The sequence below is a fragment of the Rhinoderma darwinii genome, chromosome 3 (genome assembly GCF_050947455.1).
Source record: "Rhinoderma darwinii isolate aRhiDar2 chromosome 3, aRhiDar2.hap1, whole genome shotgun sequence".
Taxonomy (NCBI): Eukaryota; Metazoa; Chordata; class Amphibia; order Anura; family Rhinodermatidae; genus Rhinoderma; species Rhinoderma darwinii.
In genome coordinates, this window is record NC_134689.1 from 89,839,301 (window position 1) to 89,864,908 (window position 25,608).

Genomic DNA, 25,608 nt, shown 5'->3' on the forward strand with positions numbered 1-25,608 from the left:
CAGCTTACTGGGATGCATTAAAAGCCTATTTGAGGGGCTGTCTCCAGTCCTCCATTTCTTATATTAAAAAGGAATCGGTTAAAAGGGAACAGGAACTAGCTAACTTCTGCAAGGTACTAGAGGCCACTTATGTCTCGGACCCATCGGAGAACAATAGGGTCAGCTGGTTAAAAGCGGGAAGACAATATTTGCTGTATTTGACGGAAAAAAGCAAGCGTAAAATGTTCTTTGCAAACCAGAAGTATTTTGAACAGGGAAACCAATCCAGCAGCCTGTTAGCACACCTCATCCATCAGAATACTTCCTCCCCAGCTATCTTGAAAATTAGAAGCCCTAATGGGGTTATTCTCACTGCTACGTCAGATATACTTTCTGCATTTTCTGATTTTTACAAAGACTTATATGTCTCTAGAACTACGGAAACGGCAGAAGAGTTGCAGGTATATTGTGAATCTGTCCCCTGCCCCTCTATAACTAATGAACAGAGTCTCCTACTTGATAGTATGATCACGATAGAAGAGCTGAATGAGGCAGTGACTGATATGTCTAAGGGGAAAGCCTCGGGACCGGATGGAATACCTTTAGAAGTTTATTTGAAATACCAAGAGCAGTTACTCCCAGAACTCCTTCAGACCTACCATAAATCCTTGTTAGCGGGGTCCCTGCCCGACTCCTTCTATGAAGCCACAGTAGTGGTGATACTTAAACCAGATAAAGATCCCTTGGACTGTTCTTCCTATCGGCCTATAGCATTACTTAACGTAGATTATAAAATTTTAACTAAGGTATTGGCAAATAGACTTAATGGTATTATGCCCTCTATTATCCATCCTGATCAGGCCGGGTTTATACAGGGGAGAAGTACGTCGGACAACCTACGCAGAGTCCAAATTGTTTCTCAGATTGCATCGCGGCAGGGTGCGGACTGGGCCTTGGCATCTTTGGATGCAGCAAAGGCCTTTGACTCTATTGAATGGCCATATCTACTTCAAGTTCTGCGGAGGTTTGGATTTGGCCCTGTGTTCTGTCATTGGGTCTCCTTATTGTATCTTCATCCCAGAGCAGCGGTGTTCTTAAACGGACAGCTCTCCCCATACTTTGATTTGGCTCGTGGTACCAGACAGGGGTGTCCGCTTTCACCTTTATTATTTGCAATCGCTGTAGAACCCTTAGCTATTCGACTTAGATCGGATGTGGTTTACCGGGGTATACCCCTAGACTCTGCGGAACACCGAGTGGCATTATATGCTGACGACCTGTTGCTATTTATGTCATCTCCTGATGAGTCCCTAGATGAAGCAATGACCATAATTGATAGGTTTGGAGATTTTTCTGGACTGTCCATTAACTGGGGCAAGTCGTGTCTGATGTACTTTTCCCCGCGCAGAAATGGTATGGTGGGATCATTGGTAGGGGGTTTGAGGGTGGTTCCTAGTTTTAAGTATTTGGGAATTCAAATCACGAGATTGGATGCTGACATGATACAGGCAAATGTTGCTCCCCTAATACCGATGTTTCGAGACAAATTTAAGATTTGGTCAGGATTACCTCTTTCCGTAGCAGGACGTATCAATCTTATCAAAATGGTGGTTCAGCCTAAATGTCTTTATATTCTGCAACACATATTTGTATATATCCCAAGGGCATTTTTCCAAGAAATAGACTCGCAACTAATTAAATTCATATGGGGATCTTCTAGATCTAAGCTACAGCTAGCAAAATTGCAACGACCCAGAGATCTAGGGGGAATGGCCCTCTCTGATTTATATTTATACTACCTGGCGGGTCAGCTCAAGTATATGGCTGCCTGGGTGTCACCTGAAGTACCGGAAGGATTGGAACTATGTCTGGCAAAATACTTAGATATTCCTAAACTCTGGCCTGTATTAGAACCCTCACTTCCCCTTAGTAGGAAATCTTTACCGATACATAGGGTGGCTCGTAATGTCTGGTCGGCGGCACTTAAGATCTCAGGAGAAGACCAAATAATAGCGGAAACACCCCTATGGCAGAATGAGGCACTAGATCAGTTACTCTCCTCACAGGATGATACATTTTGGTCGACACTAGGGGTAAATACGGTGGGAGATCTATTTCTGAATAATGTGATGCTGTCCTTTACTCAAGTTGAGGAAACCTATCAAGCTCCGAGAAGAGCTTTCTATAAGTATTTACAATTGCGCCATTCACTACTGACCCAGTATAGGGGAAGAGAAACACCTATTTCCACCTATCCCTTGATTGGGGTTATTAGATCACAGGGACCTGGAGGATTAATCTCATCTATCTATTCTTACCTTATACATGCGAAGGCAAATAAAGCGGATCTCCCAGCAATGGGCAGGTGGCAGACCTTGATCCCATCCCTAGATGAGGATTCTAGATTGGATCTACTAGAGTCACATAGATTCGTCTCTCCTGCTATTAACAACAAGCTTATACAGCTCTACATCATACACCAGAGCTATCTTACCCCGGTCAGTCTTTTTAAAATGGGTAGACGGCCTAACCCCAGTTGTCATAGGTGTCCTTATGAACCTGCGGATTTTCATCACATGATATGGGAATGTCCTCTGCTTCAGGTTTTCTGGACTGAAGTTACTGACCTGTTATCCCGGGTATTGGAAGTTCCAGTTAGACTGGAACCAGGAGTTTGTCTATTTGGATTGGTGGAGGATGGGATGTATGCTCATACAACACGTACGTGCCTTCGAGAGACGTTATTTATAGCTAGGAAGGCTATTGCTATTAGGTGGATGAATCCTCGTACTCCCACTAAATCTATGTGGATAGAAATGATTAATTCCATGATACCTTATGAACGAATTGTGTATGTTAATAGAAGATGTCCGGATAAATTTCATAGGGTGTGGGATCAGTGGTGTAATTCTGAACTCACATCCTACTCCAACAATGCTTTATCTAGGGCTCTTGAAGCAGCCCCCACTTAATGTGTGTTGTAAAGGGAAGGGAGGAGGTTGCCTCTCCTATCTGTTTGGGTAATGTATAAGCTTTAAGATGAGATGCGATATTATAGGTACCCTAGATCGCTTAGATGGAATCGAGATTTGTGGGATCTCTGTCTTCTGCATATGGTGATATATTATTGCTTCTAAAATATGGAGCACCATGCACTATGAACGATTGTGAAAAGGTTTTTTGTATACTATGTTTTAGTTTATTACCTGTTTAAATTTGAAAGAGATTGTAATGCCATGCATTGCTGATATGATATTGTAACACGCACTTTTGTATTTAATGTAGGGCATGTCCGCTGTGCGGGGGCCCAGAAATGTCTTGTATCATGGTGTTTATGTATCTCCTTCAATAAAACGAGTTTAAAAAAAAAAAAAAGAGTCAGTGATAAATTATTTTGATCGTCGGCTCTTGTGAATTGTCCATTCTTGGCTTATGGGGTCTTGTATGTTTGTACATTAGCAAGTTTGGTTCCTAGCTATATATAGGGGCGAGAAATTGTTACTATGATCGCTCGCCCTAATACATTACCATCGTGCCGGCAGCATATCTTTCTGTTTACACAGAGATGTGCTGCCGGCAACGATAATATTTCTTGCAGCATAAACAATATGATCAGCTGATGAACAAGCGTTACCCCGTTCATCGGCTGATGGGTGCCCTGTTTACACATGTCAATGATTGGGAACAAACGTTCATATGAACGCTCATTGGCCCGTGTGTTAACACTGTAATCTTAAATCACGAAGTGACGTACGTGTCTTCTTTTCAAGGAGAGAAAGGTCATTGGGTTCATTCTATTGTGCATTCATTTAAACTGTAATTTCTACACCATTTAAGTCTTAAAGGGGAACTACAGCTAGAACTATATGAGCCGTTTTTGGATGGAGACATAATGCAGAACATGATAATTGAAGATGTAATATAATGGTAAGTTTAGCTAGTGGACAGATGTGACATCAAGCAGATGATACGATCGCTCCGGACAACTATACTCCCTGCTCAGCTTTGTCATTTTTTGCAATCTTGTATTGATCCTTACAATTCTGCCGGCTTGCAGAGCTTAACCCCTTAATGACCAGCCTATTTTAAACCTTAATGACCAAGCCATTTTTTACGTTTTTTCCATCGTCTCATTCCAAGAGCTATAACCTTTTTATTTTTGCTTCGACATAGCTGTATAAGGTCTTGTTTTTTGCGGGACAAGTTGTATTTTTTAATAGCACCATTTTGGGGGACATATTATTTATTGATTAACTTTTATTTGGGGGGAAATAGAAAAAAACTTGAAATTTTGCCACTCTTTTTTTCGCATCTTAAATCTACGCCGTTTACCGTGTGATATAAATAACAATAACTTTATTCAGCGGGTTGTTACGATTGCAACGATACCAAATTTGTATAGTTTTTGTATGTTTTACTACTTTAACACAGTAAAAACGCTTTTTTTTTCAAAATTTTGTTTTTGTGTCTCCATATTTGAAGAGCCGTAACGTTTTTATTTTTTCGCCGATGCGGTTGTTTGAGGGCTTTTTTTTTGCGGGACGACTTGTAGTTTTTATTGGTACCATTTTGGAGTAGATGCGACTTTTTGATCACTTATCACATTTTTTTTAAAGTCAGTATTCACAGAAAAATGCAATTTTTCGATAGTTTTTTATTAAATTTTTTACGGATTTCACCGTGCGGGTTAAATAATGTAATAGATTTATAGTCGGGGTCGTTACGGACGCGGCGATACCAAATATGTGTAACTTTTTAACTTTATTTTGTTTCTTTAATAGTAAAGCATTTTGTAAGGAGAAAAGCTGGGTTTTTCATTTTTTTTGCACATTTTTTTTTTTAAATTACCTTTTAATTAAACCTTTTTTTTACTAGTCCCATTAGGGGACTATAATATGCGATTCTGCGATCGCATTTATAATACACTGTATTGCAGTGTATAAAACGGACAGGCATCTGCTAGGTCATGCCTGCGGCATGATCTAGCAGGCATTCACTCCAGGCAGACCTGGGGGCCTTTATTAGACCCCCGGCTGCCATTGGAGACACAGACACTCGGCGATCGTATCGCCGGGTGTCGGTGGGAGAGGGAGCTCCCTCCCTCTCTCCAAAACCACTCAGATGCGGTGCTCGCTATTGTGCACCGCATGTGAGGGGTTAAACGAGTGAGCTTGATACTAATATCGATCTCACCCGGCAGAGCAAGGACGCCCCCAGCCCTCAGCTACGTCTGGCCGCTGAGAGCAGGGAGATTTGACAGCTCCCTGCTCTGTTTACTTATTCCGATGCCGCGACGTAAGAAGTCTATGGCATCGGAATAAGGCCCGTTAGTGACCGACGTAGAAACACGATGGGCCGGTCACTAACAGGTTAAGGGTATGTGCACACGATAGCTGGCTTTTACGTCTGAAATGACAGACTGTTTTCAGCAGAAAACAGCTGCGTCGTTTCAGACGTAAAAGCTCCTCCTCGCATTATGCGAGGCGTCTTTGTTTGACGCCCCTAATCTTGAGCTGCTCTTCATTGAATTCAATGAAGAACGGCTCAAATTACGTTTCATAGACGCGTAAATGACAGGTTGTCGGCACAGTACGCCGGCAAACCCATTCAAATGAATGGGCAGATGTTTGCCGACGTATTGTAGCCGTATTTTCAGGCGTAAGTCGAGGCATAATACGCCTGAAAATAGGTAGTGTGAACCCAGCTTTAACCTCTCAATCTTTCTGGTCTGCGCAGAGCTTGGTCTGGTGGGATCGACATTGGGAAGCACTTACTGTCTTTTAGAGTTCTGGGAAAGGCTTTCCTGGTAACAATACCCTTTTTTTTATTTGCATGTGTGTGTGTGTGTGTATATATATATATATATATATATATATATATATATATATATATATATATATTCAGATTTCAGTCATTGAAGACTTCCAAAAGTATTCTGCAAAGTCTATATTGATATATAGCTTTTTTTTGTGGCAATAAAGAGGATGTCACACACTTCCTGTTCAGAAGTCTGACCCCCCCCCTTTAATTTCGGGCATATTAAGCCATACCCCCTTGCCAGATCCGTCTGAAAGTGTGTTAACGTGGCACATGTGCGCCTGAATGCTTTCCAATTTCAGCCAGCATTCTGGCAAATCTTTAATAAAATGTCTGCCCCGCTATGTCTCTTGGATAGGGCTTGCTGTGTTTTTTCCGGAGTTGCCGACTGCATATATGCAGCGGAATACAGTAGTAGCAAAGTGAATGGGATCTAACAAATCTCATCCACACGCTGCGTAAAATTTCCGACCAGAAATTCACCTGCGGTGCGTATCTTTCGTACCACAATTCCTGCTGCATAATATGCTGTGACCATAATATTTAAGGGCAGCGTAATATAGGGTCAGGCCCTCTGCATTATTCGCGCAAATGTCGCAAAATATTCTTGTGCTGTGTTGAAGATTAAGCTTTATTCGTGAGCGGAGCTTCCCCTTCTTTTACCGCCTCCTTCCCATATTGACATGACTATCTTCCTGTATGCATGGCGGGCATCAGTCAAGGGAGAGGTGGCGTACTTTCCTGATCAATTCAGCAGACTCTATTAACCAAACGGCACAATATTTATATTTTTCTGTTCTTGTGGCCATACAGTTAGGCCCAGTTCACACGTTGTGTTCTTGTTCTGATTGACGTGGGAACGTGTTGTAATTGGTTCTTAAAAAAAAAAAAAAAGGCCCAAATCTCCTTCCATTGATTTCAATAGGAGCTGGAGGCATTTTTAACTTCCTGGGTGGTTTTTGACTGATGGAGGGGGGGGGGTGTCATGCCCTATCAATGTAAATGAAAACAGCCGATTTATAAGAAGTGCTATTTGTTACATACATAACAACCAGAATATGTTTAGTAAGTGGTACTTTTAGCATGACTCATAAGTAGTCTGATGAGACTACTCCTTTTTTCTTCTTAGTAATAAATGGGTTCTCTCGGAGCGTAATAAGCTTGCACTGGTATGACCCCAGACTGTGCATAGCCAGGTTTTTATGGTCCTATTTTATAGCTTTTAGTCATGAGTTTGACTCGCAATTATTAAAGCCATACACCATAACTGCTTTACTCAGTCTAATGGAATATGAAGCTTTATCGCTCATTACAAACTTCATAACCTCATATTGGAAAGAAGCAGGTATTATTATTATACTGTAGGTAAGAGGTGCCCTAAACTCAGCTTGTACCTTTTTTAAAAAGGCTTCCGTTCAGACCAGGGCTTCTCAATCTTTTTATATTGGGGCCTCACCATTGCTCATAGTCTGTCAAAATAAAATAAAAATGTCCTCCGTTTGTTAGAATTTGTCTCCTAAACCGAGTATAAGCTTACAAGAAGCACAAAAAGAGGCCCGTTATGTTGCTAAATCGGAGATTGCGGCAACTACAGAAGCTGGGAACAAGGAAAGTGCCCATCCTAATTTGCCTGCTATTTTAAGTGAATTATGCAATCTTTCTGGGGAAAAATATGAAGATAAAATGTTTCTTAAGGTTTGGAGGAGAAAAAAACAAAAAAGTAAATGTAAAAATAAGCGTAAATACAAGAAAAACTTGCCCGCAGTGTGTTCTAGAACATGGGCTGGTTTCGTCCTGATCTCATATATCTGACAGAGCAGTGGGGTAGAGCTCCTGCTACAACTAGTTGCCTAACAGCCAGAGTGTTTTCAGGGGGGTACGTGGACGGATGAAAAATAATTATTTCATATAGGTCTCACATTTTTAGCATGTGAGACCGATATTAAAGAGGCTCTGATACCACATTATAAGCGGCCTATCTTCTACATAATGTGATCGTCGCTGTAATGTAGGTAACAGCAGTTTTATTTAGAAAAACTCTATTTTCACCAAGTTATGAGCTATTTTAGCTTTATGCTAATGACTTTCTTAATAGACAACTGTGTGTGTTTTTACTTTTGACCAAGAGGGCGTTGTGGAGAGAAGTGTATGACGCTGACCAATAAGCATATATGGTTGTGTTCAGATGGCACTGGTTTCTTTGGGTGCTCGAGGTAGGGTCCCAACCCGGGTGTAGGTTAAGAATTTGTACTCGGCACACCTTGCTTGTGTTACAAAAATATATATTTTTATTATGGATGCCAGAGACTGCATGTGCGACGTCGACGTTTCGGTCAGACAGACCTTCGTCGGGCACTGAGCCGTGCTGGGGACTGGATCGGTACAAAATATGATGCGTATATAGCGCTGCTGTCGTCAGTAATCGGCGGCTTACCGCTCTGTGTTGGCGCTGCGCCATGCAGTCTCTGGCATCCATAATAAAAATATATATTTTTGTAACACAAGCAAGGTGTGCTGACCAATAAGCGTCATACACTTCTCTCCATTCATTTACACAGCACATAGTAATCTTTCTAGATCACGATGTGCTGTCACATAGGGATGTCACGATACCAGAATTTGGACTTCGATACCGATACTTCGTTTAGTATTGCGATTTCGATACTTTGCCAACAGTAATAAAAAAAAAATTCTTCCGTTTTCTGAGGTGAGGCGCGACGTGTGATGAATTTTGAACACGCCTCACATTAATAGTAATTAATCCCATCATGTTTCTCAGTCATAATGTGCAAAGTACATGATGGGGTTAATTACTATTAATGTGAGGAACATGGAGGTTAAATTCATCGCGCCTCACATTAATAAGTGATAGAAAGCCGTGTTTATTGATTTTTTTTACAGCGTACACATCATAAATGATGCAAAAAAATTGTTGTGCGCGCCAATACTGAATGTGTATATGTTATGTATTGAGACTTATTTTAATGTTTATTGTAAAAAAGGTGAATGTGTATTTTTTTTTACATTTAACATTACTTTGTTTTTACTTTATTTTTAAACTTTAATGTACAGACATATATCAGATATGTGCCAGTACATTAGCCTGTGGACGAATAGCACACAGGCAGTTGTTAGGACATACTTGGGTATGTCCTAACAACATGAAATATGTCAAGACAGCCCTGGGGTCCGTCAATAGACCCTGGGCTGTCTGCCCATATATGGTATGGCCCTCGATCGCGTCACAGGAATTCCCTGAGACGCGATCCAGGGGCATCCCCCCTTCTCATTTTTCCCTGAATGCTGCAGTCAGCTGTGATCGCAGCATTCAGGGGAATAACGGCGGAGATGAGAGGTTTCTCTGATCTCCGCCGTTATAGAGCGGGGCTGCGGCTGTGTAATACAGCCATTGCCCCGCTCCTGACAGGAAGTGCGCGCGTGGTCAGCATGAGGAGGTGTGGCCGGCGCCGCACTAATGAGCGGCAGTTCAGGCACTGGAGACAGAACATGGGGGTGTTTAGTGTGCGCCCGCCATGTTCTGTCTCCATTGCTGCCGCTCATTAGTGCAGCGCTGGCCGCATCACATCATCCTGACCCCGCGCACTTATCATGACTGAGGAGCGGGGCTGTGGCTGAATTACACAGCCGCAGCCGCGCTCCCATACATTCATGTATTACTATACTGAGCTGTGTGGCTGCGCAGCTCAGTATCGAAATACAGGAAATAGCGGTATCGAACCGTTTAGGGATGCACAGTATCGAAATAGTATCGAAGTTTCGATGCACCGTGCATCCCTACTGTCACATACTCACACATTAACGTTACTGAAGTGTCTTGAGAGAATAGACATCGCTTTCAGCCAGGACGTGATGGCTATTCACAATCCAGACACTTCTGTAACGTTTGTGTGGGACTTACAGCACAGCAAGCGTCATCTCAATGTGCTGTGTAAGTCACACACAAACGTTATCGAAGTGTCGGGATTGTGAATGCCAGTTGGACATTAAGAAAGTCATTAGCGTAAATCTAATTTAGGTCATAACTTAGTGAAAATAGATAGTTTTTCTAAATAAAAACCACTGCTGTCACCTACATTACAGCACCAATCTCATTGTGTAAGAGAGGCCACTTATAATGTGGTGACAGAGCCTCTTTAAAGAAAAGATGACAGAAAAAGTTTGGTGCCACCACTAGTATGGTATGCTAACCTCTGCAAAAAATGCTGGGACATTACCAATTTAAAATAAAATTAAAAATAAACTAAATTATAAAGCGTGCTGATTAGCAGTACAACCGTGACCTTTAAAGAGGCTCTGTCACCAGATTTTGCAACCCCTATCTCGTATTGCAGGCATTTTTGGCCAAGTTATGACCATTTTTATATTTATGTAAATGAGGCTTTCTAAAGTACAACTGGGCGTGTATTATGTGCGTACATCGGGGCGTTTTTACTTTTACTAGCTGGGCGCTCTGATGAGAAGTATCAGCCACTTCTCTACACAACGCACAGCTTCTGGCAGTGCAGACACAGCGTGTTCGAGAGATCGCGCTGTGACGTCACTCACAGGTCCTGCATCGTGTCGGACGAGCGAGGACACATCGGCACCAGAGGCTACATTTGATTCTGCAGCAGCATCAGCGTTTGCAGGTAAGTCGATGTAGCTACTTACCTGCAAACGCTGATGCTGCTGCAGAATCAACTGTAGCCTCTGGTGCCGATGTGGCCGACACGATGCAGGACCTGTGAGTGACGTCACAGCGTGATCTCTCGAACACGCTGTGTGTCTGCACTGCCAGAAGCTGGGCGTTGTGAAGAGAAGTGGATGATGCTGATTCGTCAGCATCATTCACTTCTATTCACAACGCCCAGCTAGTAAAAGAAGTAAAAACGCCCCGATGTAACGAACACAATACACGCCCAGTTGTACTTTAGAAAGCCTCATTTACATAAATATAAAAATGGTCATAACTTGGCCAAAAAGGCTTGTTTAAAAAAACCAAAAAAAAAAACAAACAAAAAAAAAACGTTACTGTAATCTACATTGCAGCGCCGATCTGCTGCAATAGCAGATAGGGGTTGCAAAATCTGGTGACAGAGCCTCTTTAAGTGTCCCTACCCTTACTTGATGTGGCTGTTACCTTCTTGGAAGGGTACAAATCTAGCCGGAAAGTCCAATAAAGTAAGTCTGTGGTGGTCTGTTAGTGTGCGATTTGTCAGGGTTTGCCATTATGACTTGGGTACCCATGGGACCTTTCTAAGGACATTTGCCGAAATGCCACTATTAACTTTCAGTATTCTAATGGCTTGTGGACCGCTATATATCACTATAAGGCCTTATTCACACAAACTTTTTTTATTTTACGTCCGTGATACGCGCATGAAAATCACGAGCGTCGCACGGACCTATGTTAGGCAATGGGGACGTTCAGACTGTCCGTGATTTTCACACAGCGTGTGGCCGCTGCGTAAAACTCTCAATGTCCTATACTTGCCCGTTTTTTGCGCAGCACACACCCATTGAAGTCAATGGGTGCGTGAAAATCGCGCACGGCACACGGAAGCACTTCCATGTGCCGCACGTGATTCGTGCTACGGTTTTAAATTAAATGAAAGAAGAAAAAAAAAAGCACCTCCTGCTTTTGTTTAACATAAAAACTGTTTCATAACGATGCAATATGCACGAAAATCACGCAGGCACGCACCAAATACTGATGCCACACGGAACTGCTACGCACACAAAATGCAGCGTTTTTTGCGCGCGCGATTCACACGCTTGTGTGAATAAGGCCTAACCCTTTCTTTTAATTCTTACAAGCATCAAGACCCCTCCCCCTTTAGGCATGTGGTTGTTTCTCCTGGATGGGGAGGGAGTATGTATGGTGTTGGAAAGTGTGTGTGTGTGTGTGCGTTTCTCTCTCTCTTTTTTAATTATTAAACTCCTTAGAAACTTGAGGCTTCGATGGCTGAGCTGAGGAATCAGGGTTGCTGGTAGATTTGAGACTGGGAGTTGCTGCCATAACTGTATCCTGTCGACTAAAGGAAACACAGGAATGTTTGTGGCTTGTTCCGGGCAGGCTGCCGAGCGCTGGTTGTGGTGGGCTTCATTCCAACATGAACTGGAATTGCAGCGCAGCACTTTATTTTCCTAGCTAGCAGCAGTCATGTTTTATGAGTAAATGTCACTGTTACACTTTGGTTTCTCGAGCTAGGAGTTGGGAGCCAGCGAATGCTGCCGCTAGATACGGCTTTTATGGTCCAGTTACCGTTCCTTAGAGTTGTTGCCCACATTAATTTATAAAATATCTGTTCCAGAGATGTTTGCACGCACATGCTCCATGTCCGCTGTGATGTCAGATCTGTCTACAGATTACAGGGGTTCTGAGGTTTCCGAACACTATGGCATAATTTTACCCAACAATGGAAGCCGGCATATGATGCGTCATTTCAATTTTTTTTTAAATCTTACATTGGAGGATTTTTAGCTTTGGAATGACAATGTGCATGTAACATTAACATTAACGTTAGACCAAACTCTGCTGAACCGCTGGTGGCCCACCTGACACAAAGGTTCGCACATGTTCGATTTCAACATGGCCTGTCGTTTGTTCCGACTGGAGATCAGCCGCTGCCTGAGGAGGTGGTCATATGTTTTTCTTTTTCAGGAGACTGATCGAGACGTCAATTGAGGGAAGGGGTTGGGGGGGGGGGGGTGTTACAGTCAGACTCGGGACACTTCCCTAGTTAAATGTTCATTGAGGGAAAACCCCTTTATCACCTATCCACAGGGAGCCACCTGTCAATCACTGGAGAGTGGGCGGAGCTAGTGGCTACTCTTGAATACTCCGTACTTATCCGAGTACTTGCTGATGCTGCCCAGCTTATTGGCAGACCAGTGACCGACCGCTTAGATTATGCTGCCTTCAGTGAGGGCAGCATAATGGGCATGACAGGTGCTCTTTAAATATGGCCAATGTGCGTCAATGTAGCTGCTGACTTGAACTACACATAGCAGCTTAACCCATTACTGATGACGTTTTGTCTTTCATTGCTGCTGCTATAGAGTTCATATGCCCACATGTTTCTTGAAGCTGATGTCACTACCTTAACTGCTGCTTGTTTTTATTAGCACTCCTAAATGGGAGTCTGAAACGAATCTGTCTCATCATAGGCGCGTGCTCCAGCATTTTTAGTTTATTACTTTATGCGTACAGGCGTTTATGAATTTATGGTAGCCCTAGGCCTGCAAGCTGCACTACATACTTCTGCCACATCTTTCCATAAAACATTGTATTGTGCTATTCCTCTCTTATTCCTCCTGGAAATGTATGAATTGATAACTGGGCGTTCCCAATCCCTGACCGGAACAGTATTTGAAAATACTATATATATATATATATATATATATATATATATATATATATATATTACATTATATTATATTATTAGACCCTTTTTTTTTTTTTTTTTTTTATATCCGCTTTTTCCTTGTATTTCATGGGTGTTTTGTTTTTTTACTTCAAACATGCTGCGGTTTTGATTTAAAAAAAGAAAACACAAAAAGTGACAATTGCAGTTTTTTTTTTTAGACAAATTAATTTCTATGGCCCCATGCACACAACCGTAATGTTCCCCGTGTTTTTTTTTTTTTTGTTTTTTTTTGAGGGGCTGTGAATTCAGTATGCAAAAACTCAGGACCTGTCATTTTACGGTCCTTATTTGTGGCACGGACCTGCCCATCGTGCATGACCATCCCTGAATTTTTTTAATTTATTTTTTGGGGATTCGTGCAAACTAATGACACATGGATTCACTACAGAATGTTTTTGTTTTTTTGCTGACAAATGGACTGCAACCGATCCGTGGTTTTGCGGACCGCGTAATCACCACAGTCGTGTACATTAACCCGTTAGTGACCGCCAATACGCCTTTTAACGGCGGCCACTAACAGGCTTTATTATGATGCATGTGCCTTTTTACGGCACTGCATCAGGATGAGTAAACAGAGCAGGGAGCCGTCAAATCTCCCTGCTCTCGGCTGCCAGAGGCAGCTGAGGGCTGGGAGCGTCCCTGCTCTTCCGTGTGAGATCGATATAAGTATCGATCTCACATGTTTAACCCCTCAGATGCGGTGCGCAATAGCGAGCACCGCATCTGAGTGGTTTTGGAGAGAGGGACGGAGCTCCCTCTCTCTCCCACCGACACCCGGCGATACGATCGCCGAGTGTCAGTGTCTTCTATGGCAGCCGGGGGCCTAATAAAGGCCCCCAGGTCTGCCTGTAATGAATGCCTGCTAGAGCATGCCTCTGGCATGACCTAGCAGATGCCTGTCCGTGTTAAACGGACAGGCAGTAATACACTGCAATACAAAAGTATTTCAGTGTATTATAATAGCGATCGGAGAATCGCATATTAAAGTCCCCTAGTGGGACTAGTAAAAAAGTAAACAAAAAGTTGAATAAAGTTAATTTAAAAAAAAAATGTGAAAAAAATGAAAAACCCACTTTTTCCCCTTACAAAATGCTTTACTATTAAAAAACCAAAATAAATTAAAAAAGTTACACATTTGGTATCGCAGCGTCCGTAACGACCCCCACTATAATCTATTATATTATTTAACCCACACGGTGAACGGCGTAAAAAATGTAATAAAAAACTATGGAAAAATTGCTGTTTTCTGTGAATCCTGACTTAAAAAAAATGTTATAAAAAGTGATCAAAAAGTCGCATCTACTCAAAAATGGTACCAATAAAAACTACAAGTCTTCCCGCAAAAAAAAAAGCCCTCATACAACCGCATCGGCGAAAAAATAAAAACGTTACGGCTCTTCAAACATGGAGACACAAACAAATAATTTTGAAAAAAAAGCGTTTTTCCTGTGTAAAAGTAGTAAAACATACAAAAACTATACAAATTTGGTATCGTTGCAATCGTAACAACCCGCTGAATAAAGTGTGTTATTTATATCACACGGTAAACAGCGTAGACTTAAGACGTGAAAAAGCGTGGCTTAATGTCAGGGTTTTTTCTATTCTCCCCCCCCCCCCCCAAAAAAAAGTTAATAAAAGTTAATCAATAAATAATATGTACCTCAAAATGGTGCTATTAGAAAATACAACTTGTCCCGCAAAAAACAAGACCTTATACAGCTATGTCGATGCAAAAATAAGAGTTATAGCTCTTGGAATGCGACGATGGAAAAACTTAAAAAAATGGCTTGGTCATTAAGGTCTTAAATAGGCTGGTCATTAAGGGGTTAAGTGATTTCCATTGTATGTTATTTTTAGCTTGGATTTTTGTGTTGATGCTGATATTACCCAGTTACTTCGCAGTGTTTTTTGTTCTCATGAAAAAAAACATTATTTAACGCCTTAACGCCGCCCATAAGTCTTCATGTCGGCCCTTACGGGGACTTCTTCCCCAGCGCCATGAAAAGACGGCGCTATGGCATAAGCCCGGTATGGGTGTCCCATGCTGGCTAGCGCGGCTGTCGGGCTGTCTAGCGGCTGGGATCGAAATCCGCATTGATCCCTCCCGTTTAACCCCCTTAGATGTGGCTGTCTATAGCGACAGCCACATCTATGTGGTTTGAGAGGGAGGGGGCCCCCTCCCTCACCCCATCAGCACACCTGTAATCGTATCGCGGGTGTGCCGATGGTTTTTATGGCAGCTGCGGACCTAACAAAGGCACCAGGTCTGCCTTTAGTGAGGGTGCCTGTCCGCTTTACACTGACAGGCAATAATACACTGCAATACGGAAGTATTGCAGTGTATTCTAAAAGTGATCAAATGATCGCATAGTGAAATCCCCTAGTGGGACTAAAAAAAAAAGTTTTGTAATATAAAATTCCCAAGTAAAAAAAAATGATTTAACACACTTTTTCACCTTATGAAAGGCTTTTATTATGAAAATACAAAAAAAAAGTTACACGTTTTTGGTATTGCTACGTCCGTAATGACCCCAACTATATAAACTATTACATTATTAAACCCGCACGGTGAACGCCGTAAAAGTTACAATAAAAAAACCATGCCGGAATTGCTATATTTTTTTATTTTTTGTTTCTCCTGCTAGTAAGTAGATTAAAAAGCGCCCAGTCGTATGTTCGCCAAATTGCTACCAATAGGAACTACAAATGTCCTAAAAAATAAGCCCTTATACAGCTATGTCAGCAGAAAAATAGTTATGGCTCTTGAAATATGGCAACTAACAAATCATTTTAAAAGGTGTTTTTACTGTGTAAAAGTAGTTAAACAAAAAACAACTATATAAATTTTGGTATTGCTGCAATCGTAACAACCCGCTAAATAAAGCTATTTTGTAATTTATACCACAATTGGAGACATGAGAGAATGGCGAATTTTCCGTTTTCCCATCACCCCCCCCCCCAAACAGTTAATAAAAGCTAATCAAATTATATGTACCCCAAAATGGTACTATTAAAAAATACAACTTGTCCCTTAGTCCTTATACAGCTACGTCAATGGAAAAATAAAGTTAAAGCTCTTTGAATGCGAATTGCTTTGTCATTAAGGCCTCATGCACACGAACGTGCTTTTGCGGCCGCAATTCCCCCGAAAATCCACGGGAGAATTGCGGTCCCATTTATTCCTATGGGGCCATGCACACTATTTGCGGGCGGCTCGCGGCTGACACTCCGTAGCTGGCTGACCCGATAATCATGGTCATGTGCATGAGGCCTTAGAGCCTCTTTAAGACCAGCCTATTTTAGGTCTGTCGCCACATTATAAGTGCCCTATGTCCTACATAAGGAGATCGGCGCTATAATGTAGGTGACAGCAGTGCTTTTTATTTAATAAAACGATCTATTTTCACCACTTTATTAGCGATTTTGGTTTATGCTAATAAGTTGCTTAATGCCCAAGTGGGCATATTTTTACTTTAGACCAAGTGGGCGTTGTATGGGGGAGTGTATGACGCTGACCAATCAGCATCATGCACTCCTCTCCATTCATTTACACAGCGCATAGGGATGCTTTTAGCTCGGTATGTGCTGTCTTATACTAACACATTAGCTTCTGTAACTGCCATTCTCTACTATGGTAGTTACGGAAACTGCGTAGCTCAGCGAGTTACGCTGTTTCCGTAACTCATCCATGTATTGTACTAATGATCACTCGTTCAAGTCCCCTAGGGGAACTAATAAAATGTGTAAAAATAAATAAAAGTTAGATACATTTTCAGGAGAGTAAAAATTGAAGAGATAAAAAAATAACCTTTTCCCAATTTTCCTCAAACGCAATGTAATAATAAAAAAATTTGTATCGCGTCCGAAACTATTACAATAGAGCATTATTTGACTCGGTGAACGGTGTCATTTTTTTTTTAATTTAAAGCCCCAGAATCGTTTGTCTTTTGGTCACCATAGCACTAAAATGAATTAAATAAAAAGTGGTAAAAAAAATCGTATGTACCCAAAAAAATGGTGCTAATAAAAACTACAGCTCCTCCCGCAAAAACTAAGCCCTCACACTGCTCAAACCATTGAAAAATATAAGTTATGGCTCTCAGAATGTGGTTAACCTGAACAAATTTATTATTTTTAACCAATAGTTTTTTCTTTGTAAGTAAAGTGTCTTAGTCAGGTGCGGCGTCAGCAGAACACAAGCCACCGTTTACAACATCCCGGGTTCCGCGTGCATTATGTGACTAATAACTCGCTGCAGCTTTCCTACTATTTTGGCAACAAATGGTTCATACATGCGCAAACCCCCCCCCCCCAAAAGGACACGGTTTATTTGTCTGAGCTGTAGACCACATTGTTCTGTAAGTGATGATTAAACCGTCCTTTTCTTACAAGAATTGTGTGATTTGACATGTTTTCTTTTTAATGTCCCCTTTAGGTACAAGTGTGGGAAAACACAACTACAAGAAGCATGGTTGAAGCGCAGGCGTTCATTCTGCACACAGACGGAGTGGTGGTGATAACTGGTAAAGTCATACGTCTCTCTCTTGCTAATGTTGCAAATAATATTAGACCCTATACACACAGCTGTGTTCCAAATATGCTACCATACTATGGGCTCATATAGCAACATGTGTGTGCTTATGTGCAGACACCCTGTTTTGGTTTTCTTGTTTTCTCATCGATCCTGTGAGGAAAAGAAAAACTTTTGGTATTCCCATTTGCCTGTTGTGTTTTTGAGCCATTTTCCTCAGAAGTCAGAGGGGCACCAACTGGTGACGTAGGACCATATTGCTGACCTGTGATGCAGTCTAGGCACCGCTGTATGTTTAAATGTATTTGGCTAAAAGACCTCATGCACACAAGCAGTTTTTTTCGTCCGCAACTCATCCGTGTGCATGAGTCCCAAGAGAAACCTTCAGGGTGCTCATACACAGTCGAGCTGCTTACAGTTGTGTTAACACCGCTGAAACCCACTGTCCTATTCAACAAAGCAAATATATGTTGGGTTGCAAGTTATGTAGTGCACTGGCGTTCCTAAAGTTCAATTCCAAGTTTTAAAAATGGCTAAAACTAAACCGCTTTATCAAGTAACTGAAAATGCCATATGATTTCCACTACTGGCAAACTGGATTTAACCAGGGTAGAACAAGAAGCGGAACATCTAGATGCACAACTTGCTACATCAGGACCTGTAAGGAATTTAATTTAATTTCTCTTGTTGATTTTCCGTGTGTACAGACCATGTACCAGCGTCATCTGCTCCAACAAATTGTAAACTCTTGGATACTGACCTTACATGAAGTTGCAAATTTCAAAGTCCAATTTAAAACTGGGAAAAAGTTTCCATGAGCAAAAGAAACACACATTGGACAATAAATGACAGGGAAAGAGTTCTAGGTGGATGAGTAAATTCGAGGTGTTAAGATCGAGAAAAAGAACATATGTAAGATATAAAGAAAGATGCTGAATGAGTGATTATTGGCTTCCGAAAAGCATTGTGGAGGAAATGTAATGGTATTAAGGGAACACTAAACCTAGAAAACTATATTAAAGGAACAATATAAAAAAATATCCCAGCAATTCCTCCCTTAATCTCCTTCTTTCCTTTGAATCCTATTTTGTCTCGTATTACAGTTTAAACAGGGAAAATGACTTCATATATTTCTCAGTGTGTCCCATGAGATCAGCCATTTAACCCTCCTCCTCACTGTCTTGTCTGTCTATAAAATAACTGGCTGCAGCAGGAGCCTCACCTGTCTGCAGTAGGACAAAAAGATGAATCCCTGCTCTGTGGTTATGCACCGCCCCTTACGTTTTTCCCCAGCCAAAATGGAACGTTAACCCCCTGTGTTCTCTGCAGATTTTTACAGGACTGTTTGATTCCGGAACATTCAGAAAATCCGGCAGACTGATAAACAGTGAAATATCCCCAGTTTACTTTTATTATTCTTTTCCAGTTTTAGTGTTCCTTTAATTATAATATCTGATCAATGTATTGTTACCTTGTTTTTAAATTAAAAAATAAATAAATAAAGAAATTTTATTAAAGAGGCTCTGTCACCACATTTAAGTGCCCTATCTCCTACATAAGGAGATCGGCGCTATAATGTAGGTGACAGCAGTGCTTTATATTTAAAAAAACCGATCTGTTTTCACCACTTCACATGCTGCTAATGAGTTGCACAGAGGCTTGTATGACGCTGACCTATCATCATCATGCACTTCTCTCCATTCATTTAGTCAGCACATAGGGATCCTTTTAGATCACTATGTGCTGTCTTATACTAACACATTAACGATACTGAAGTGTTTAGACAGTGAATAGACATTCCACGGGATGTCTATTCACAATCTCTGCACTTCGTTACTGTTTCTGTGGTAGTTACAGCAGAGCAAGCGTAATCTCGTTGTAACCTGTCATCTACAGCGTAATCTTGCGAGATTACGCTTCCTCTGCTGTAACCACCACAGAAACAGTAACTAAGTGCAGAGATTGTGAATAGACATCCCGTGGAATGTCTATTCACTGTCTAAACACTTCAGTATTGTTAATGTGTTAGTATAAGACAGCACATAGTGATCTAAAAGGATCCCTATGCGCTGAGTAAATTAATGAAGAGGAGTGCATGACGCTGATTGGTCAGCGTCATACACTCCCCCTGTACAACGCCCACTTGGGCATTAAGCAACTCATTAGCATAAATCTAAAATCGCTAATAAAGTGGTGAAAATAGTTGTGTTTTTTTAAATAAAAGGCACTGCTGTCACCGAAATTATAGCGCCGATCTCCTTATGTAGGAGATAGGGCACTTATAATGTGGTGACAGAGCCTCTTTAAAGCAAAAAATAAAGTAGACTACGCTTTTCTGTACAGTTGGAGCTGCATGATCCCAAACGTATGCACGCTGGCGTATACGATGGCAGGTACTTTGTGCCCAGAAAATAGCTTTTGTTTAAAAGAAAGTTAAAAGCTCGGCCCCCTCCAATTAAGCAGGCTTTCCTATTGAGCACAGAAAGCTCGTACAGTATATGGTAGTTATGATAATGACCAGGCTTGTGTGTACAGGTTTCTGATTGGATGGCGCTCAGCTGCTTCTATCAGTGTATGGCCACCACGCTATACATTGTCATATCATAGGATTAGTGGGGGAGGAGTGAGCACATACCAAAATCCTACAAAAGGATTTACATCTAGATATTTCCAGGAACCTGCCCCATCGTTCCTAGTGTATAAAATAGCTTTCTAATATTACTGCAGGAAGTTACAAATCCGAGGTAGTCTAAGTTTACGTTATCCAGCTGTATTTGAACTTCTCAAGATGTATTTTGATGCACCCGGATGTAACGGAAGCTTCAAGATAATCTCTTAGCGTTTTGTAAAAGTTGAAATTCTTCATATCTAATGTAAATCTATTATATACACACAACCGTATATACAGGTTTGTGTTTTATGATTAGATACTTGCGTATATTACTCGTTGTGTGTTGGTTCTTCTACATAGTTAAGTCCGGACTGTTGTGTTGTCACTATTTTTCTCTTCCTTATCCCTGTTGCTAAAAGTTTTGCATAAGCAAAACCATTTTAAGTCTTGATTTACATTAACTCTGCCGCGCAGTGGGTAGTGGATAATCTTAGGCCTTGCACAGGCTTCCGTTGGGCTCTGTTCACATCTGCATCCGTCAGAGGCTCTGTTGGGCGAAATAGCGCATAAATTGACGGAAACCCAGATGTGAACTAAGCCCGTTTTTTTTTTTGTTTTTTTTCCCCCCATCAGGCTTTAGTTGCTTTTTGACAGTCAGAATATCGTATCAGTGTTGTATCTACAATAAAAAAATAAGTAAACGGATACCTGACGGAAACAAAGCTGATCCTTTGTAGATATATGGAGAAAAAAAAACCAAAAGGATCCGTCCTATTCGCCATGGCTACTTTACAAACGGAAGTCATGATGCAAGTGTGAACTTAATCCTTTCATTAGCACTTGAAATACGCCTGCAAACGGCTTCCCATTGATTTCAATGGGAAATACGCCATGTAGTTCAAACGAGGCGCTTTTTTAAGCCGCTCAATTTAAAAAAACAAAAAACAAACACCTCTTAATTATCTTTGACATGTCACTTCGGGAACCGTTTCACAAAGTTTTTTTCCATTTCCAATTGACGCTTAAATGCTTACAAAAATGTAAAAACGCTGTGAAAATGACCTTCTGAAATGCCTGTATTTTAGATGGCGAGTCTTCAGAAATACGAGTTTCATGTTGGTGATGTTAAAGGAGGATAACAATAATTGTGAAAATGGAACAGGCAGGTCACAACTTGTTTAGTCTATGTTTACACAGTTTTTTGACACGGAAAAACCGCGCCGCAAAACGTCAAAAATGGCCCTAAAATGCCTCCCATTCATTTCAATGGGAGCTGGGGGCGGTTTTCTCCCGCGAGCGGTAAAACCGCCTCGCGGGAGAACGAAGGGACATGCCCTATCTTCGGGCGTTTACACCTCTGATCTCCCCTTGACTTACATGGGAGGCAGAGATATCGTATTTTGCGGCGCTCAATGGCCGCGGGCGAAAATCGTCGTGCAGGGAGAGTATAATCTACTTCCAAACTGAATTTTGAGGCAGAAATTCCACCTGCAAAAAAAAAAACAGTGTGAACATAGCCTTGTATAGTAAATCCAGCAAATCCCTGGAGCTAAGTAGCCAATGTGTCGAGACATCTGCTGCTGTCGCCAAACTCTTCTATACAGATGGAAGAAATAACTGTCCTATGGTAGAATAGCTTTACGTTTATTGACCAGCTCTGAAGAATATCGCAGACTTTGAGTTCCCCTGCACACCGTGCATATGGATTTCTGGTATTTGTGACAGACTAGTGCAGTCTGCAACGCTATTCTTGCCAAAACAAAACTATCGAACCCTGATGGATCCTCATGAAGTCTGTCTGAATTCTCCAGTATCAGTTTGAACAATTTTGGCATAGAAGTAACAGAAGCCATGACTTTAATGTGATCTTCTGAGCCTTATGTGTGAGGTAGACGCAAGCTTTGTCTACTAAGCTGGTGGTAAGCACTAAAGAGTTAATAAAGCTGCATCAGCACATGCCCATTATTAGTTCCTGCTCAGCTAGGATGAGCCGGCAAACATTGGATGGATTAGCGCTTTGTTTAGTCAATAACAAACTACGTGTGACTGCGAGGAATGCTGCAGCGAATGAAGAAGATGGCTTTTTCTTTTTTTTACTCTACGATTTCCCAACCATTGCAGGTTTAATTTATCCAAGCAATATCTAAAATATTATATAAAACTAAGTTACACACGCACGCTACTCAAAAAAAATAAGTAAATACATATATCCAGAACAGAGCGCAAGTAACCGCACCAGGACTTCAGTGTTAGGGAGATGTTGGTTTATTCACCACCAGGCGGTGAATAAAAAAAATGAGTATATATACAGTGAAGGAAATAAGTATTTGATCCCTTGCTGATTTTGTAAGTTTGCCCACTGTCAAAGACACGAACAGTCTAGAATTTTTAGGCTAGGTTAATTTTACCAGTGAGAGATAGATTATATAAAAAAAAACCAGAAGATCACATTGTCAAAATTATATATATTTATCTGCATTGTGCACAGAGAAATAAGTATTTGATCCCTTTGGCAAACAAGACTTAATACTTGGTGGCAAAACCCTTGTTGGAAAGCACAGCAGCCAGACGTTTTTAGTAGTTGATGATGAGGTTTGCACACATGTTAGATGGAATTTTGGCCCACTCCTCTTTGCAGATCATCTGTAAATCATTAAGATTTCGAGGCTGTCGCTTGGCAACTCGGATCTTCAGCTGCCTCCATAAGTTTTCGATGGGATTAAGGTCTGGAGACTGGCTAGGCCACTCCATGACCTTAATGTGCTTCTTTTCGAGCCACTCCTTTGTTGCCTTGGCTGTATGTTTCGGGTCATTGTCGTGCTGGAAGACCCAGCCACGAGCCATTTTTAATGTCCTGGTGGAGGGAAGGAGGTTGTCACTCAGGATTTGACGGTACATGGCTCCATCCATTCTCCCATTGATGCGGTGAAGTAGTCCTGTGCCCTTAGCAGAGAAACACCCCCAAAACATAATGTTTCCACCTGCATGCTTGACAGTGGGGACAGTGTTCTTTGGGTCATAGGCAGCATTTCTCGTCCTCCAAGCACGGCGAGTTGAGTTAATGCCAAAGAGCTCAATTTTAGTCTCATCTGACCACAGCACCTTCACCCAATCACTCTCAGAATCATCCAGATGTTCATTTGCAAACTTCAGACGGGCCTGTACATGTGCCTTCTTGAGCAGGAGGACCTTGCGGGCCTGCAGGATTTTAATCCATTACGGCGTAATGTGTTACCAATGGTTTTCTTGGTGACTGTGGTCCCAGCTGCCTTGAGATCATCAACAAGTTCCCCCCGTGTAGTTTTCGGCTGAGCTCTCACCTTCCTCAGGATCAAGGATACCCCACGAGGTGAGATTTTGCATGGAGCCCCAGATCGATGTCGATTGACAGTCATTTTGTATGTCTTCCATTTTCTTACTATTGCACCAACAGTTGCCTCCTTCTCACCCAGCGTCTTACTTATGGTTTTGTAGCCCATTCCAGCCTTGTGCAGGTCTATGATCTTGTCCCTGACATCCTTAGAAAGCTCTTTGGTCTTGCCCATGTTGTAGAGGTTAGAGTCAGACTGATTAATTGAGTCTGTGGACAGGAGTCTTTTATACAGGTGACCATGTAAGACAGCTGTCTTTAATACAGGCACCAAGTTGATTTGGAGCGTGTAACTTGTCTGGAGGAGGCTGAACTCTTAATGGTTGGTAGGGTATCAAATACTTATTTCTCTGTGCACAATGCATATAAATATATATAATTTTGACTGATTTTCTAGACTGTTCATGTCTTTGACAGTGGGAAAACTTACAAAATCAGCAAGGGATCAAATACTTATTTCCTTCTATGTGTGTGTGTATGTATGTGTGTATGTATGTATATGTGTGTATATATATATATATATATATATATATATATATATATATATATATATATATATATTTAATTTATTTTTTGAGTATAGAAAATCTATCCATGCAAATCCATTATCTTTGCATTACTAATACTCCGCCATTTCACTTGTGTATTGGCACGATGGCATTAGGTTCATGACTATTTCACATCATGTGGCTACGACACAGGGCGCCCCATGCCGCGGTTCTGATGCAGGATGTATTCTTGTATACTGAATTAGTAGTACTTATTAGCATACTTATCCCGGGCCGTAGTCCTGTTGATGCATTATCGTAGACTCCGGCCTCCTGGGATGACGCTGCAGCCTCATGAGATGGGACCACATACCAGGAAGCCGGCCTGGAAGGCGAACAGAAGAAGGCGTCGCTATGACAACGCCCATGTAAGTATAGGCGAAATCTGCGTTTCTGCTGCACAAGTCGCGACACTTGGCTAATTGTTGGTTTTGCATACCCAATGAATTCAATGGGGAAAACCCGCAACAGAAATGCATTGCAGCTTAAATTGACATGCTGCAGGTTCAGATCTGCACTGTAGGTCAATTAATGAAGTTTTCGCTACAAATCCCCCCCGCAGTGTGGCCATGAGGTTTCTTCAAATCTTATTCACTTTGCTTCTACTGTAAATGCTGCGACATTCCCACACAGAATGCCGTTGCGGAAATTCTGCAGTGTTTATGCTACGTGAGAACCCAGCCTCAAAGCGGATCGGTCATCCGACTATTCTGCCCTATATAAGGGCAGCATAATAGTTGGACAGGTTCGCTCTCCTATTAGCAAAAATGGCGCGGAAATAATATTGTGCTGCTCGGCTAAAAGGATCCATCAAAGAATACACCAGACTACTAGTTATCAGTCCGGTATATTCATGAGGGGAATCGCCGGCGGGAGAAGTGCTTCCGTAATATACCGAACTGATCACTAGAGGTTGTGTAATCTTTATTAGCCAAGGGGCACTATTTTTTTCTTTTTTCATGCAGTTTAGTATAATAGTAGAGCGAACCTGTCCCTATATTATGATGCCCTTTACATAGGGCAGTATAGTCTGATAACATATCCACTTAGAGCTGGTCGTCGTATGGTGACAAATCCGCTTTAAGATTGTTTCAAGAATGGATTTTCTGAATGGGTTTTGAAGCCGCACCTGAAACGGGGTTCTTGTGAGGGGAAATGTGTCATCCGTGCGCTCGAACGATCAGTTCTGTTAACTGAAGATTACGCTGTTGTAAACTAAATTGATAGTACAGTTTGATTAACATCCTGTTTCCATTAACAAAGGAAGTTACTTTGCTGTGGTACATGAAGTTTGGTTAGGTAACCATTGCCGTTATTAAAGA

At 41.5% G+C, this 25,608-nt stretch overlaps 1 protein-coding gene across 3 annotated transcripts in view; it reads left to right on the forward strand.

Annotated features, from left to right (window-relative positions):
• The window catches only part of AFF4 (ALF transcription elongation factor 4), a 119,903-nt gene that overhangs the window by 32,641 nt on the left and 61,654 nt on the right, over positions 1 to 25,608 (forward strand). For all 3 annotated transcript variants that reach the window (XM_075856457.1, XM_075856454.1, XM_075856455.1), the window contains exon 2: positions 17,662 to 17,749. The gene's annotated coding sequence lies outside the window, so the exon portion shown is untranslated. The remainder of the gene's footprint in view (positions 1 to 17,661; positions 17,750 to 25,608) is intronic.